Raw genomic sequence first — 18616 nt, 5'->3', positions numbered from 1 at the left:
TATTATTTTTGAGAGACACAGACAAACAGACAGATAGAGCACAAGCCGTGGGAGAGGAGGCAGAGAGAGAGGGAGACACAGAATCCAAAGCAGGCTTCGAGTTCTGAGCTGTCAGCACAGAGTCAAACACAGGGCTCAAACTCACAAACCGTGAGATCATGACCTGAGCTGAAGCTGGATGCCTAACTAACTGAGCCACCCAGGCGCCCCAGTCTTTTTTTTTTAACCTACATCATGCAAGAAAAATTAGGTTGACCTAATGTTTTTTGGAGCATAGGATCTTCACAGCCATATTTGCAACGTCTCCTTTTAAATGCTAGTGTTCTCCCCTCCTACTCTACTTTCTAATGTTTTAAGGGAGATGAATTGGGAAAAAAAGGGGAGAAAACCCACCTAATGCTGCATAGGGTGCTGAGCTTGCTAGATTTTAATACCACGATGCCAGGCTTATCTCCTTTCTTGATTGATTAGAGCTTGACGGCATAGCATAAGCTGCAGCAATGTTAAAGGATTGCTGCTGTATCTCTTCCACATCATTTCAAAAAGTTTCCAATGATAATCTACTTGCCCTCCCACCCCACCAGTTTCTGTTGTTATTTGCAGGAGATAGGGCTTGGTTCTCAAGACATTCTGGTAGCCCAACAATTCTCTTAGTGAACAATGGGATAAGAAGGAAAGGGCTGATCGCTGAATAAAAGCATCATCCATATTATTCTCATGGGCAGTAAGTTTCCAACTACCACTTAAATACATTCTTTAGGTAAAATAAAAGACTTTTCATGGGGTGCCTGGGTGGCTCAGTCAGTTAAGTGTCTCCCACTTAATTTCAGCTCAGGACATGATCTTACAGTTCACGAGATCAAGCCCCGTGTCGGGCTCTGCACTGACAGCACAGAGACTGATTGGGATTCTCTCTCCCTTTCTCTCTCTGCCCTGCCCCCACTTTGTGTGTGCATATATGCATTCTCTCTCTCTCTCTCTCTAAAAATAAATAAACATTTTTTTAAAAAGACCTTTCTTTTTGTAAATTATGAAATCCAGCTGCTAGCATAAAAGTATTTTTTAATTTAAACTGATTTATACCACATTTGAAAGGTAATACATACTAAGTCTCCAATAGAGTGGAAAAATACTTGAAGTAGTTCAAGAATTACTTCACTATATGATATAACAAGGACTCCAGTTCAGAAAATAAATCTTGTGAGCCACCAGGTGCCATCTGTAGTGGTTGTCTCAGTACACACAGGTACAATAAGGAACAAACTTTTTCTGCCAGGTAACAGGTTTTTTTCTTATTTTTACGGAAGTAAACGTGTTGTGGTAGTAAACATAGGAATGCTTATCTATATGAGATACAGTATAAAATGCAACACGGATACAAAATATCTGATCTGAGAAACAGATAGGCATAAGAATGTCTTCTATTATGAGTTAGGACCTTAACCTATTTACCTTCACCACATGAATCATTCAATGACATCAGAAACAAGTCAGTGCTATTCACACTCATTTCCATATACGGGTTACAGACTTCTACCTTCATGGAAGATTTTACTCAAGTATCTTAGTGGTTTTGCTTTTATGACAAAGAGAATAAAGTAGGGTACATGTGTTTTCTCTTCTTTTGTAATTATGTTACTTTGAGAGAGTTTTTTTTCTTTTTTAAACTCAATTATATGTGTAGTTTCAAAATGAAGAGTGATGACATTTTTTCCTCTCAAAGAATTACACCCAAATAATGAGGAGAATGAGAAACATAAAACCAATTCCATCTTCAGTGCAAAGGAGACATGAATAATAAAACTATTTATATAAAGATGGCTTAGCAAGGAAGAGTCAAACCTAAGTGACTATAAAAGGTGGAAACTAATGAAAAGCCAAATGATTGTCCCTGCAGAACCTCAGAACAACTATGCAAGCGACAATTCAGAAGGTCTCAAAAATTAGATAGCATAGGAAGAAAAAGCAAATAGCATAAAGCAGGGTGATTTTTCAAAAATCCTTATAAGAAGCAGTTAGATCCGCAGGCAAAAATGTAAAATTTCTAGAAGAAAAGCAAGAGACCAAAGGTTTGCTCTATGGACAACCCAATGATTAGGGCACCTACACTCAAGGCACAGAGAAGGGACTGTGGGAAAAGCCATTCTGGAAACAGGTGATTAGGTCTTCATACTGAACCACTGGATCACTCCCCAAACCTTTCCCACTATCTCCAGAATGGCTGCAGCTAGGCTGATGTCTCCAGGCAGGTGACTGCAAGAACCTCTTCTAGAGAAAATAAAGAGATAAAGACCTACAGCTACTAACATTTGGGAGCCTCTAATGACAAAGATAACTAGCCCTCTGACTACCCTCAGAATGAAGGCTACCAGTGCACAAGCCTACTCCTACCCAAAGACCCTCCAAGTAGCTTTTCAGCTCCTCATGAAAATTAATGGACAGCCTGGGATGACTGAATATTTGAGGGGCAAATTTAACATAAAATATAGTTAGGAAAATGAACAAACAGGAAATAAAATAGCAGGAAGAAATGGATAATGAAGGTAACAGGCAGTGCAGGTAATAATCATAACATGTCAGAGAAATAAAAGAAGCTACTGTATCAATGAGATAGGAGATGGACATGATTTTAAAGAGGAACATTTTGAAAAAGAGCTCTTAAAGTTCTAAAGTAGGATTTTTCCAATATAAAAATCAAAGATTTAGGTAATAATCTTGTGGAAATACTGTAAAGTAAAACAAAAAAACAATTAGGTAATAGAAGAGAGAATATAATGAAGATTACTCTAAGAGATATTTCATACAACTAATAGACTCACTCAGAAGGAGACCAGATAAAATGTTGCTGGTGAGAAATTATCAAAAAAAAATACAAGAAAATTTTCTATAACCAAAGTACATGAATCTCTAGAATGAAAGTGTCACTACCAAGTGCCCAGTATAATAAATGGAAAAAGATTAACAACAAAACAAACTATTTTGTTTACTTCTTCAATTAATATATAATATCTAAATTTTGGCATTTAACTTTTATTTTATTTTCTATTTTTGTTGCCATTTAATGTGTTTTCATGATATTTCTTGAACTTTTTAATGAAAAATTGAAGAAAGTATGACAGGATGTTTGCTGCTATGTTAACCAAAAAGAAAAAAAAAAACGTTTATTGTTGAGAATCTATAGCACACAATTTACTACTTAATTGCACATTCTTGTTTTAGTTCACGACTATTAAATTTGTTTCTCCAAAGAGAAGGGCTAGCACAACATACACTGTCAAATAATTTTAAAAAAATTTTTTTAACGTTTATTTTTTTTTGAGGGGCACAGACACTGTTTATTGAGCCGCAGGTGCAGGAGAGGTAGCTGGCTCCAGTGTAGAAGCAGAGGCGGCAGGTCATGCCAAGGTGCTGTAGGGCATCTGGCAGCCAGGGCCAGGCCCCCCATCCTAGGGGACAGCACAAGCTCACTACGACAAGAGTAGCAAGGAGCTGGCCAGGGGAAGAGGCAGCCACAGCCTCCCATGATCCTGGGCAAGAAGCGGCAGGTGAACTTGGCACGGGGGGGGGGGGGGGGGGGGGGGGGTGGCGGGGCCTGGGATGGGAGGACTGGGGTCTGGGTGTTCTGGGGGGAGGACAAAAGGGGATCACGTCTGCGGGGTGGTGTAGAGACCGGTGGTGGCCACCTGGTCTCAGCACCTGGGAGAAGAGCAGAGCAGTGGTCCATGTCTGGCTGCCCCCGCACCAGTCTGGCTCCCGCCCCATGGCGCCATACCAGCTGCCGGAGCCTAGGCTGCCTGACATGCTGGTGCTCTCGCTCCGGCCACGCTCCCAGGAGCAGCCCTCATCCTCACAGTGCCCTGCCTGGTCGAAGAAGTCGGAAGGGGAGCCAAAGACCAGGTCCTGCGGGGGCCCGTGCACCCGGAAGAAGCCCACCAGCAGGGCGGTGGGCAGCAACTCCCACACACAGAGGATGAGGCCAAACACCAGGTAGCCCTTGTTCCCCAGGTCATTCACCAGGTCCGCCTGGTCAGAGACGTTGTACCAGTCGTAACTGAAGGCATCCAGCCGGCGCCGGGGGTCAAGGCCAGGGCTGCCAGGTTGTAGCAGGCCCGGCTGGCATAGAGCAGGACCATGGCGCCACCCATTGCAGCCGCCTGGCACACACGGGTCCCCTTGGCCTCCAGGTAGATGCTGGTGGAGGGCGCCCCGCCGGGCGACAAGGCAGAGGCAGGCAGCAAGAGACAGCGCGCAGATGACAAAGAGGCAGTCGCTCACTAGGACTCATACCAGCAGGAGGGCCCAGGGCTGTGCCCGGTGCTGGCGGGACAGCACAGCACAGCACACAGCACATTCACCAGCAGAAAGAACAGCGAGGCCCCCGCGAAGGCCCCCCGGACGGCCAGCAAGCCTCGGCTCATCTCCGGCCGGTGCTTGGCCTTGGCCTTGAACACAACCTGGGCGAAGTAGAGGTTCATAAGTGTCAGCGTGAAGAACTGTAGGCAGACAGGGCAGCAGTAGCGAAGCCAAAAGGGCATGGGTCCCAGGCGGTTGGCTCGGGGGCTATCTCGGAAGTAGAAGGAGAAGAGGGTGGTGCGCAAGGCAGCCCAGAGCAAACAGAGTGCCAGGAACACCGTCTGATAGCTGAGACGCTTGTGCCCATATAGAAGCACCAGCCAGAGTTGGGCATAGACAGAAAAGAAGAGTAGGGCCTACAGGGTGGTGTAGGCCGCAGTCAGCCCCAGGGTCACGGCTGGAGGCAGTGCAGGCACCAGCCGGGCGGCAGGCACCAGGCCAGACAGGTTACTCTCCATGTCCAGAAGGGAGGCCTGAATCCCAGAGAACGAGATGGAGGGGCTGGCAGGGGGCCAGGGAAATAAATATGGAGGGGTGGGAGTTGCAGGGTGCAGCGACAGAGACAGGGAGCTCAGGAGGAAAGAAGCTGCCACTGGCCAGGCCCTTCCTCCTCAACAGAGGGACCCTGCCCTTGCAGTGGGGCACAGGCAGCCTGGGGCCTGGGCCCCTCACTCTGGGGCGTGAAAGGACAGTCCCTCTCGAGGGCAGAGGCGGGAGGTGGGCAGGGTCTCCGCCCTGGGCCAGCCCCAGAGCGGGGTGAGGGGGTGCAGAGGCTGAAGGACAGGGGTCCCTGGCCTTGGTCGTTGGAATCGTCTCGGCAGGAGGGGAGAGCCGAGAGAGACCCTTCGGCTGAGGGCAGCGGCAGCTGCGGGTGCGGCACTCAACCCCCAGCTCTCCCCCTCCCCAAACTGGGGGTCTCTCTCCCCTCCAATAATCCGGATTGGGGACGGCCTCTGCCTTCTGTCCTCGGAATTCCGATGCTGCCCCCACCCCACCCCCCTCTGCATCCACTCTCCAGCCTCGGGGGGCGGGAGGAGGCTGAAGCCGGGTCCTCGGGAAGCGCCGCCGGGGGAGCCGGCTCTGGTCGCTGGGACCCGGGGCTCCGGCTCCCCAGCTCCCCAGCTCCCCGGCTCCCGCTGCTCTGCCCCCTCCTGCGCCTGCAAATAAAATAATGTTTATTTGTTTTTAAGAGAGAGAGTGTAAGCAGTGAGGGACAGAGAGAGGGAGACACAGAATCCCGAAGAAGGCCCCAGGCTCTGAGCTGTCAGCACAGAGCCGGATGCAGGGATTGAACCCACGAACTGTGAGATCATGACCTGAGCCAAAGTCAGATGCCCAACCAACTGAGCCACCCAGGGACCCCTCACTGTCAAGTAATTTTTAACAAGAGCATCAAACTAACACAATGGGAAAATGAAAGTTGACATATGCAAAAATTATTTCAAGATGGGCTCATAGAGCCAAAGGTAGAATCTAAAATTAAAACACTCTGGAAGAGGAATGCCTGGGTGGCTCAGTCGGTTGGGCCACAGACTCTTGATTTTGGCTCAGGTCATGAACTCACAGTCTGTAGGTTCAAGCTCCAGGTAGCGCTCCATGCTGGCCATGCAGAGCCTGCTTGGGATTCTCTTTCTCCCCCTCTGTCTCTGTCCCCCCCCACCCCCACCCCCCCAACTTGTGTTGTCTCTCTCTGTCTCTCAAAATAAATAAATAAACTTAAAAATTATTTTAAAAAAACTCTGGAAGAGGGGCGCCTGGGTGGCGCAGTCGGTTAAGCGTCCGACTTCAGCCAGGTCACGATCTCGCGGTCCGTGAGTTCGAGCCCCGCGTCAGGCTCTGGGCTGATGGCTCGGAGCCTGGAGCCTGTTTCCGATTCTGTGTCTCCCTCTCTCTCTGCCCCTCCCCCGTTCATGCTCTGTCTCTCTCTGTCCCAAAAATAAATAAAAAACGTTGAAAAAAAAAATTTAAAAAAAAAAAAAAAAGAAACTCTGGAAGAAATATAGGAGAATATCTTTCAACCTTGAGAGGGAAAGATTTCTTAGATAAGACTGAGAAAGCACTACCTATAAAAGAAAAAAATTGCTAAAACTTAGTTATCAAAACTGAAAATTTGTTTTCATCAAAAAAATACTATTAAGAAAATAGATTTTAAAAAAGAGAGGCAAAACAGAAAACAGACTCTGAACTACAGAGAAGAAACTGAAGGTTGCCAGAGGGGAGGTGGGCAGGGGGATGGGTGAAGTGGGTGATGGGGATTAAGGAGGGCACTGTGATGAGCACTGGGTACTGTACAGAAGTGATGAATCACCTGAAACTAATATTACACTGTATGTTAACTAACTGGAATTTAAATAAAATTTTGGAAAAAAAAAAGAAAATAGACTTATCACAGGGATCATTCCATAATGTATAAATATTGAATCACGGGACACCTCAGTGTCTCAGTTAAGCAACCGACTCTTGACTTTGTCATGTTCTCATAGTTCATGAGTTTGAGCCCCACATCAAGCTCTATGCTGACTGCAGAGCCTGCTGGGGATTCTGTCTCTCTCTCTCTGCTCCTCCCCTGCTGGCTCTCTATCTCTCTCTCAAAATAAATAAAAACAAACTTAAAAAAAAATATTGAATTACTATGATATACACCTGAAACGAGTAGTATATTGTATGTAAACTATACTTGAGTAAAAACAAAACAAAACAACAAAAACATGATCTAAATGGAGAGATACATTACTGGATAAAAAGACTCAATATGTTCAAGATAGGAATTCTTCCTAAACTATAGATCCAATGGCAATTAAAATTAAAATTCTGGGACACCTGGGTAGCTCAGTCTGATAAGCCTCTGACATGACTCAGGCCATGATATTTCATTCATGAATTCAAGCCCACACAGGGCTCCCTGCTGTCAGCATGGAGCCTTCTGTGAAACTTCTGTCTCCTTCTCTCTGCCCCTCCCATATGGGTGTGCTCTCTCAAAATAAACATTAAAAAAAGAATTTAAAAAATAAAATAAAATAAAATAAAATAAAATAAAATAAAATAAAATAAAAATCCCAATGAAACTTGGGAAAAAAAAGAAATAAGCAAGCCACAGATTGGGAGAAACATTCACAACTCATACAAATGACAAAAGATTTGAATTGAAAATACATTAATGTCTTCTAAAATTCACAACAAAATGGTAGACAACCCAATTTAAAAATAGGCAAAAGTCATCTCATGAAGGAAGATAAACAAATGTTCAATAAGCATGTAAAAAAGGGCTCAACACTAGTAGTCATCAGGGAAATGTAAATTAAAACCACAATGACAACATCCATTAAGATGGCTAAAATGAAAAAGAGGGAATACAAATATCAGTGAGGATGGGGAGCAACCAGTACTCTCATACATTGCTAGTGGAAGTTTAAATGATACAATCACACATTCACCCTCTGACACATCAGTTCCACGCATAGATACTTATTCAAGAGAAATGAAAACATATGCCCTCGGAAAGGCTTGTATAAAGAATGTTTACATCAGTTTTAGTCATAATAGCCCAAAACTGGAAACAGTTCAGTGTCCATCAGCAGGAGAACAGATAAACTGTGGTATTTATGGTATATTTCTCAACAATAAAAAAGAACATGGGATGAATCGCAAAAACATTATGTTGAGGAGAAGGAACCAGACACAAAAGAATTTGTGTTGTAGGATTCCACTGAAAGAAAGTACTAGATTAGGCAAAACTAATCAAATTGCTTGGTGTGGTAGGGAGGGAAGCTTAATAAACAGAAAGGGGCATGAGTACCCCGTTGGAGTGATAGAAATGGCCTATATCTTGATTAGGAATGTGGGTTACACAGATATATTCTGTTTTTAAATACTAGTTGAACTGTACCTTTAAATGTATGCATTTCACTCTATGGAGATGATATTTTAATAAATTCATGTAGACAAAATAAAAGAGCTAGGATTAGATGTTAGATTTATAAGACACTTTTCCTAGTAATTGTCGTATTATTGGGTAACATAAGAATAGAGTCCAAATGACCTATTTCAAAAGCTCAGCCAAAGTAGATTTTAATATCCTGTATGAGAAGTTCCAGTTTAATGGTGTCCCCACTGCTTATGAGGAATTCTGTTGTACATGGAAGTCGACCTAGAAAATAGTCCCATCAGAAGGATGCACATATTGCAAACTGTCCTAAATTAATTTGCTTGTTTACAGCCATTAGGGTTTTGGGGGGTACATATCTGTAATCTCCAATGGTTACAGGTGAGAGCTATGGGTGCCTTTCCCCAGCCATCTCACCTCTGGGAGGTGTGTTATAATGAAAGCAGGTATTAGACTGAATCTGGTAACACATACCAACATCTATTAGCAAGCGACCATGAATACAATCATACAAACTGTTCTGTATGTTCAATGAAGTCCCAGCCCTCTGTCTTTTTTGGCACTTTGATAACAAGCACTTTGCATAGAGGTTTAGGTAGAAATAGGCTCTGGCAGAAGAAGTCAGCTATTATTCTGGTTGGATCAGGTAACAGAATCTTCCCAAAGATCTTGGGACGTGAGGTTGATGGAGTTTAGAATCAGAGTATAGGTAGCTCTGGCCTGATTCTTAGGTCCTGTTTGAGGGAGGCTGAGATGACTATGTATTTCTAGCCAATCAACTTGTCTTGAATACCACTCATTTCATCAGTGAAAAAGAAGGCTATATGCTAACTTATAAATACTCTACAGCTGACCTCAGGTAAAAATAGTTGTAGCTTAGCAACCTGTGCATATTGGGGTCTAGTTAGAGCAGTGGTCCTCAACCATAACAATATGTTAGAATCACTTCTGGAGAGTTTTTAAATCCCAATGCCCAGACCACATGCCAGACCCATAACATCAGAGTTTTAGGGGTTGGGATGTAATCATCAGTGTTTTTCAAACCTCCCTAGGTGATTCCAATTTACAGATAAAGTCGAGGACCACTGGATTAGAACCTTCCAATCTAGTTTAATAGCAGTGTACATTCCTAAATAGGTATTTTAAATGCTATTTAGCTAACTTTAAGAGATAGATAATATACTTTATATAGCATACTATGAATGTTTAAATATCTTTAAATAAATTATAACAATACAATAATATGAAACCTATCCCTTCTTTAGTGAACAAAGACAACAGAACTAGAAATATCAACTGGAAGAGAACTGTAATAGTTTCCAGGAAAGAAATCTGGCCATTTTTGAGTAGCGGATTCATTTAAATACAGATTATTAAGACTCCACCTTGAGGGGCGCCTGGGTGGCTCAGTCGGTTAGGCGGCCGACTTCGGCTCAGGTCACGATCTCGCGGTCCGTGAGTTCGAGCCCCGCATCGGGCTCTGTGCTGACAGCTCAGAGCCTGGAGCCTGTTTCGGGTTCTGTGTCTCCCTCTCTCTGACCCTCCCCCGTTCATGCTCTGTCTCTGTCTCAAAAATAAATAAACGTTAAAAAAAAAAATTAAAAAAAAAAAAAAGACTCCACCTTGAAAATTTGACCACTAAGGGCTACCATGTTGCATGCACCAGGGCAGTAATGATGACACTGAGGATGTTTCCCTGTTTGACGCAGAAGAGGAGGAGACAACTGACAGTTGAAAGGAAGGAAGGAAGGAAGGAAGGAGGTCCAGAATCAGACACACAGTGACATCATTTTTTTCATTTATTTTTTCAAGTCAGTGCAACTGTAGTCTATCTTCTCTATGAATTGTTCAGCAGCAGCTTTATCACCTGTTTGGTGACAATGATCTTCTTGTTTTCATGTGACTTTTGGGCAGTCAAGAATGTCACAGTAAACTCATGGTTGGTCTACATTGGTAGAAGCACATCAATGAACATGGAAAAAGCCATTGGGTGTTTGAGTTCAGGAAGGCATCTTCACAAGAGTAAAATTGTTTAAGTGGCTGACTCAAGAATCTTCTGGTTAGGACTTACTGCCTGTCCATTGCTGTGGGTGATATTCTGCTGAGTGAAATGGTTGGCGGTGTTTATCATGGGCATGGTGCTACAAGGTGCCAACCTGTATGCACATCAGGTGCAGAGCAGGCAGCAGAAAGAATTTAACCATCTTATCTCAGAAAGCAGTTTTTAAGACATAACACTGGAGATGATCAGACTTCCTGAAGAGAGTGAGAGAAAGCTCCAGTGTTCTGTTACACTGCCAGCAAACTAAAGAAATTCTTGACTCTGAAAATTTTAGAACTCAGTACATGTTGCAAAGAGAAGTGCTGAGGTTGTTTTTCCAGTTTAAATTTTACTTTAAAAAGTGGAAAGGTGGGTCGCCTGGGTGACTCAGTCGGTTAAGCATGGGACTTCAGCTCAGGTCATGACCTCACAGTCTGTGAGTTTGAGCCCCACATTGGGCTCTGTGCTGACTGCTCAGAGCCTGGAGCCTGCTTTGGATTCTGTGTCTTCCTCACTTTCTACCCCCCCCCCCACCCCCTATTCACACTCTCTCTCTTTCTCTCTCTCTCTCAGAAATAAATCAACATTGGGGCACCTGGGTGGCTCAGTCAGTTGCGCATCCAACTTCGGCTCAGGTCATGGTCTCGCGGTTTGTGAGTTCAAGCCCCGTATCAGGCTCTGTGCTGACAGCTCAGAGCCTGGAGCCTGCTTTGGATTCTGTGTCTCCCCCTCTCTCTGCCCCTCCCATGCTCATGCTCTGTCTCTCTCCGTCTCTCAATAATAAATAAACGTTAAAAAAAATTTTTTTAAAAGAAAGAAATCAACATTAAAAAAAGTGAAAAGGTAGTTTTCATGTTAAGTTTTTATTTTCTTTCTAGCATTGGGACTTGAAAGTATGGTATTGTTAAAAACCTTGTCAAAATTGGTTCATGTTTATATATGTATGCACATAGTCATGTAATGTCCATATAACCCAAATTAATGAAAGTGCACTCATGTACATATGTAATGGAGAGCTTTGCGTTTTGATCCACAGAATACAGAATGTTCTTAATCTGTCTTAGAACTCTAGGTGTATACATATTATTTCTGTAGATTATTGTCAGAAGAAAGTTTTGCTTCCATGATTAAGAGTGAGAAGTTGGTTTATGCATAAGTTAGAAATAATTGTTATTTTATAGCTTAATGTATTCCTTGTGATGAAACTTCTTATTTTAGGTACTCACAGGTAAAAACCCAAATTGAGCCAGTGGTTAAATAGTTTGTAAATTTTGCTTATTTTTATTCGTAGTAAGTCATGTACTTAATGCCCAACTAATTTGGAATGGGATTTTCATAATTTATGTTTAGGGGATACCTAGAGATTGCTACTGTTCTGTTTATTTTTTGAAAGGGATGACCAGATCTTACTTTGGAACTTTCCGGAAGCTCTTCGGTGGTCCTTGGCCTAATGAAATCTATTTTTTATCACTAAAAGAGTATTATTCTTACGTCATAGTAAGAATAATCATTGAAATAGTTGGCATAATAAATGACTAAAAGGCTTTTTATTTGATGAATCTTCCTTGCTATAATGGGGATAGTGCAAACCATGCATTTGTATTAGTGGTATTTCTTAAAACAATATATGTAACAATCTACAAGCTCTTGTAGAAGGCTATAAATTCTGTTGTAGTTTCTATAAACTTCGTTGGAGTCTTTTAACCAACATATTATTTTGTGAATGCATTTATACACTGTTAAAAAATTTTTAAAGCTGTTTAATTGAATAAGTGTCTTTATTGAAGTGATAGCTTTGAAGGTGTGTAACTTTATATTTGTATAAAACTCTACTATTTATAAAGCAAAAAAAGAAAAGAAAAAGAAAGAAAATTTTATCTTTAAGCAATTATATCCTAAGAATTGCCTGTAATATTAATATGTGCCCTGATTCAAGGACTATGTCGACCAGACCATGTTGAAACTAAAGCAGCAAGGTACAAACAGGACAAAATAAGAAACACCTGGGTGACAAAAGAAAAAAAAAGTGAAACCAGACTGATTTCACCAGTTTCTAATGATGAGAAATTACAAGATATTCTCGGGACATTATTGGAAGTTATTTTTATTTGTGGTACATCAAGAAGTTCCTATAAATTCCTGAATAAACTGCATATTTTCTTATGATTTGGTGAGTTTGGGCATTTTCCTTTAGCCTTTTCTATTTTTAAAAAAATGTTTATTTATTTTGAGATAGCACAAGCAGAGGAAGGCCAGAGGGAGAGGGTGAGTGAGAGAATCCCAAGCAGACTCCAAACTGAGTGTACAGCCCAATGCAGGGCTCCATCCTACGCCTGCGAGATCACAACATGAACTGATACCAAGAGTTGGACACTTAACTGACTGAGCCACCCAGGTGCCAGCCTTTCTATCTTTTATAAAGCCTATTATATCACAGACGGGAAACAGACGTTTCCCAGTCCCAACCAGATCCATCTTAAAAGATTCTTTCTTAAAGAATGTGAGACCGGACCTTAACATTCCATAAATCTTCTTCCTACTCCACTTTCAGAGATACTGCTAAGACTTGTCAAAGTGGTATTCACTCTTATTGTAGTATTTCTATTAAATTTACTTTTTCTTAAGAGGTTATTTGGAGATATCTTGTTGAGTTCAACAGCAACATCATCAAGAATGCCTAATTAAGGCTAATTCCTGTTTTGGAATGCTATATGTCACATGAACTCAAATAAATGATAATGGAATATATTAATAATATAGAAACAAATTTTGCAATATAATATTCCAATCAAATATTACAAAAATATTTTGTGTCATCCCTTTTGTTAATCCAAAATACTGAGGAAACTTGAGGAAAAACAAAAACCCAGCCTACCCAAATCTTTCAAAATGTGGTTTAAATATTATTTCTGTGAAGTCTCTGATGAATCCTCTCAACCTCCCCATTATATTTTTTGGTTTTTTTAATGTTTATTTATTTTGAGAGAGAGAGAGAGAGAGAGCATGTGTGCATGAGTGGGGGAGGGGCAGAGAGAGAGAGGAGAGAGAGAATCCCAAACAGCCTTTAAGGTCACTCAGTGCAGAGCCTGACATGGGGCTCACTTTCACGACTGTGAGATAATGACCTGAGCCAAAATCAAGAGCCTAATGCTTGACTGAGCCACCCAGGTGCCCTGCAACCTTCCCATTATAATTAAATTATCCTTCCTCTTGGCTATGCCTTTTATGTTTACCATATAGTATTTGTTTTAACTTCTTTCTCCACCTACAACACGATGACCCACTTGAGGGCAGGATCCATGGTGTATATGTCCTTGTTTCCCAAGGGCTTATAATCTCAGAGCCTACATTTTAAAAAATGTAGTAAGTGGTTATGAATTATTTGACCAGATCATTCATCTAGGGATCATTTCATTTAATTGCAAACTCTACTTGTAAACTCTTATTAATCAATGACATCTGAGTTGCACAATAGTTTTCTATTAAGCTGGTGACACATAGTTATCAGTTGTTTGAGACAGAAATTCTAGCTAGAATAGGGGTGCTAAAATAAAAACTAGAAAGGTACCAAAGGCAAGAATCCACTATTTTGAGCCATTCTCATTTAAGGTGAATGAGAATTCTGTAGAGGTTTTACAGTTTGCTCTTTAGAGAAATCAGATGTGCTTGGTATGCTACTTCACAATATTCGTGTTGGTATGCTTAAAAGATTTTAGTTTACAAAAAACCTGCTATAAAGGGCACCTGGGTGGCTCAGTTGGTTAAGCATCCAACTTTGGCTCAGGTCATGATCTGACAGTCCGTGAGTTGGAGCACCACATTGGGCTCTCCACTCAGCACAGAGCCTGCTTCGGATGTTCTGTATCCCTCTTTCTCTGCCCCTCCCCCCCCTTGTGCGCTCTCTCTCTCTCTCTCTCTCAAAAATATATAAATATTTTAAAACATCCTGCTATATAACTTTCTGTCTTATATATTTTTTGTGTGTATGTTTTTTTTACTATGAAATTTATTGTCAAATTGGTTTCCATACAAAACCCAGTGCTCATCACAACAGGTGCCCTCCTCAATGCCAATCACCCACTTTCCCCTCCCTCCCACTCCCACCAACCCTCACTTTGTTCTCAGATTTTAAGAGTCTCTTATGGTTTGGCTCCCTCTCTCTCTAACTTTTCTTCCTTCCTTCCTTCCCTCCCCTCCCCCATGGTCTTCTGTTAAGTTTCTCAGGATTCACTTAAGAGTGAAATATATGGTATCTTTCTCTGCATGACTTATTTCACTTAGCATAACACTCTCCAGTTCCATCCATGTTGCTACAAAAGGCCATAGTTCATTCTTTCTCATTGCCACATAGTATTCCATTGTGTATATAAACCACAATTTCTTTATCCATTCATCAGTTGATGGACATTTAGGCTCTTTCCATAATGTGGGTATTATTGAGAGTGTCGCTATAAACATTGGGGTACAAGTGCCCCTATGCATCAGCACTCCTGTATCCCTTGGGTAAATTCCTAGCAGTGCTATTGCTGGGTCATAGGGTAAATCTGTTTTGAGTGTTTTGAGGAAATTCCACACTGTTTTCTAGAGTGGCTGTACCAGTTTGCATTCCCACCAACAGGGCAAGAGGGTTCCCGTTTCTCCACATCATCTCTACCATCTATAGTCTCCTGATTTGTTCATTTTAGGCACTCTGACTGGCATGAGGTGATATCTGAGTGTGGTTTTGATTTGTATTTCCCTGATGAGGAGCAACATTGAGCATCTTTTCATGTGCCTGTTGGCCATCTGGATGTATTCTTTAGAGAAGTATCTATTCATGTTTTCTGCCCATTTCTTCACTGGATTATTTGTTTTTCAGGTGTGGAGTTTGGTGAGTTCTTTGTAGATTTTGGATACTAGCCCTTTGCCTGATATGTCATTTGCAAATATCTTTTACGATTCAGTCAGTTGCCTTTTAGTTTTGTTGATTGTTTCCTTTGCAGTGCAGAAGCTTTTTTATCTTCATAAGGTCCCAATAGTTGATTTTTGCTTTTAATTCCCTTGCCTTTGGAGATGTGTCAAGTAAGAAATTGCTGTGGCTGAAGTCAGAGAGGTTTTTTCCTGCTTTCTCCTCTAGGGTTTTGATGGTTTCCTGTCTCACATTCAGGTCCTTTATCCATTTTGAGTTTATTTTTGTGAATGGTGTGAGAAAGTGGTCTAGTTTCATTCTTCTGCATGTTGCTGTCCAGTTCTCCCAGCACCATTTGTTAAAGAGACTGTCTTTTTTCCATTGGATGTTCTTTCCTGCTTTGTCAAAGATTAGTTGGCCATACTTTTGTGTGTCCAATTCTGGAGTCTCTATTGTATTCCATTGGTCTATGTGTCTGTTTTTGTGCCAATACCATGCTTTCTTGATGATTACAGCTTTGTAGTAGAGGCTAAAGTCTGGGATTGTGATGGCTCCCGCCCTGGTCTTCTTCAATATTACTTTGGCTATTCGGGGTCTTCTGTGGTTCCATACAAATTTTAGGATTGTTTGTTCTAGCTTCAAGAAGAATGCTGGTGCAATTTTGATTGGGATTCCATTGAATGTGTAGATTGCTTTGGGTAGTATTGACATTTATTCTTCCAATCCATGAGCATGGAATGTTTTTCCATTTCTTTGCATCTTCTTCAATTTCCTTCATAAGCTTTCTATAGTTTTCAGCATACAGATCTTTTACATCTTTGGTTAGGTTTATTTCTAGGTATTTTATGATTCTTGGTGTAATTGTGAATGGGATCAGTTTCTTTATATGTCTTTCTGTTGCTTCATTATTAGTGTATAAGAATGCAGCTGATTTCTGTACATTAATTTTGCATCCTGTGACTTTGCTGAATTCATGTATCAGTTCTAGCAGACTTTTGGTGGAGTCTATCGGATTTTCCATTTATAGTATCATGTCATCTGCAAAAAGTGAAAGCTTGACTTCATCTTTGCCAATTTTGATACCTTTGATTTTCTTTTGTTGTCTGATTGCTGATGCTAGAACTTCCAACACTATGTTAAACAACAGCAGTGAGAGTGGACATCCCTGTTGTGTTCCTGATCTCAGGGAGAAAGCTCTCAGTTTTTCCCCATTAAGGATGATATTAGCTGTGGGCTTTTCATAAATGGCTTTTATGATGTTTAAGTATGTTCCTTCTACCCCAACTTTCTCAAGGGTTTTTATTAAGAAAGGATGCTGAATTTTGTCAAATGCTTTTTCTGCATCGATTGACAGGATCATATGGTTCTTCTCTTTTTTTTTTGTTAATGTGATGTATCACGTTGATCGATTTGCAAATGTTGAACCAGTCCTACAGCCCAGGAATGAATCCCACTTGATCATGGTGAATAATTCTTTTTATATGCTGTTGAATTCGATTTGCTAGTATCTTATTGAGAATTTTTGCATCCATATTCGTCAGGGATATTGGCTGGTAGTTCTGTTTTTTTGCTGGGTCTCTGTCTGGTTTGGGAATCAAAGTAATGCTGGCTTCATGGAATGAGTCTGGAAGTTTCCCTTCCCTTTCTTTTTTTTTTTTGGAACAGCTTGAGAAGGGTAGGTATTATCTCCACTTTAAATGTCTGGTAGAATTCCCCAGGGAAGCCATCTGGTCCTGGGCTCTTATTTGTTGGGAGATTTTTGATAACTGATTCAATTTCTTCGCTGGTTATGGGTCTGTTCAAGTTTTCTATTTCTTCCTGTTTGAGTGTTGGAAGTGAGTGGGTGCTTAGGAATTTGTCTATTTCTTCCAGGTTGTCCAGTTTGTTGGCATATAATTTTTCATAGTATTCCCTGATAATTGCTTATATTTCTGAGGGATTGGTTGTAATAATTCCATTTTCATTCATGATTTTATCTATTTGGGTCATCTCCCTTTTCTTTTTGAGAAGCCCGGATAGAGGTTTATCAATTTTGTTTTTTTGTTGTTTTTTTTTTCAAAAAACCAATTCTTGGTTTCGTTGATCTGCTCTACAGTTTTTTTTTAGATTCCATATTGTTTATTTCTGCTCTGAGCTTTATTATTTCTCTTCTGCTGGGTTTGAGGTGTCTTTGCTGTTCTGCTTTTATTTCCTTTAGGTGTGCTGTTAGATTTTATATTTGGGATTTTTCTTGTTTCTTGAGATAGGCTTGGATTGTAATGTATTTTCCTCTCAGGACTGCCTTTGCCACATCCCAAAATGTTTGGATGGTTGTATTTTCATTTTCATTTGTTTCCGTATATTTTTTAATTTCTTCTCTAATTGCCTGGTTGACCCATTCATTCTTTAGTAGGGTGTTCTTTAACCTCCATGCTTTTGGAAGTTTTCCAGACTTTTTCCTATGGTTGATTTCAAGATTTATAGCATTGTGGTCTGAAAGTGTGCATGGTATGATCTCAATTCTTTTATACTTATGAAGGGCTGTTTTGTGACCCAGTATGTGATCTGCCTTGGAGAATGTTCCATGTGCACTCGAGAAGAAAGTATATTCTGTTGCTCTCGGATGCAGAGTTCTAAATATATCTGTCAAGTCCATCTGATCCAATGTATCATTCAGGGCCCTTGTTTCTTTATTGATCCTGTGTCTAGATGATCTATCTATTGTTGTAAGTGGAGTATTAAAGTCCCCTGCAATGACCACATTCTTGTCAATAAGATTGCTTATTTTTGTGATTGTTTTCTATATTTGGGGGCTCCCGTATCTGGCATATAGACATTAATAATTGTTAGCTCTTCTTGATGGATAGACCCTGTAATTATCATATAATGCCCTTCTTCATCTCTTGTTACAGCCTTTAATTTAAAGTCTAGTTTGTCTGATATAATTATGGCTACTCCAGCTTTCTTCTGACTTCTAGTAGCATGACAGATAGTTCTCCATCCCCTCACTTTCAATATGAAGGTGTCCTCAGGTCTAAAATGAGTCTCTTGTAGACAGCAAATAGATGGGTCTTGTTTTTTTTTTTTTTATCCATTATGATACCCTATGTCTTTTGGTTGGAGCATTTAGTCCATTTACATTCAGTGTTATTATAGAAAGATATGGGTTTAGAGTCATTGTGATGTCTGTAGTCTTCATGCTTGTAGTGATGTCTCTGGTACTTTGTGGTCCTTGCAACATTTCACTCACAGAATCCCCCTTAGGATCTCTTGTAGGGCTGGTTTATTGGTGATGAATTCCTTCAGTTTTTGTTTGTTTGGGAATACCTTTATATCTCCTTCTATTCTAAATGACAGACTTGCTGGATAAAGGATTCTTGGCTGCATATTTTTTTCTGTTCATCACATTGACGATTTCCTGCCATTCCTTTCTGGCCTGACAAGTTTCAGTAGATAGGTCTGCTACCATTCT

At 41.0% G+C, this 18616-nt stretch overlaps 2 pseudogenes; one reads left to right on the top strand and one right to left on the bottom strand.

The window, feature by feature from the left end:
* Positions 1-3192: 3192 nt before the first annotated feature.
* Positions 3193-5474, bottom strand: LOC132695384 (integral membrane protein GPR137 pseudogene; annotated as a pseudogene).
* A 4698-nt stretch (positions 5475-10172) lies between these two features.
* LOC132695385 (Golgi apparatus membrane protein TVP23 homolog B pseudogene) lies at positions 10173-10496 on the top strand (annotated as a pseudogene).
* The last annotated feature ends 8120 nt before the right edge of the window (positions 10497-18616 follow it).

This window comes from Panthera onca, chromosome B4, assembly GCF_046562875.1.
Source record: "Panthera onca isolate mPanOnc1 chromosome B4, mPanOnc1 haplotype 2, whole genome shotgun sequence".
In the NCBI taxonomy this organism is placed as follows: domain Eukaryota; kingdom Metazoa; phylum Chordata; class Mammalia; order Carnivora; family Felidae; genus Panthera; species Panthera onca.
Note: the sequence above shows the minus strand (reverse complement) of the source record. Positions and strands in the feature narration are given on the sequence as shown.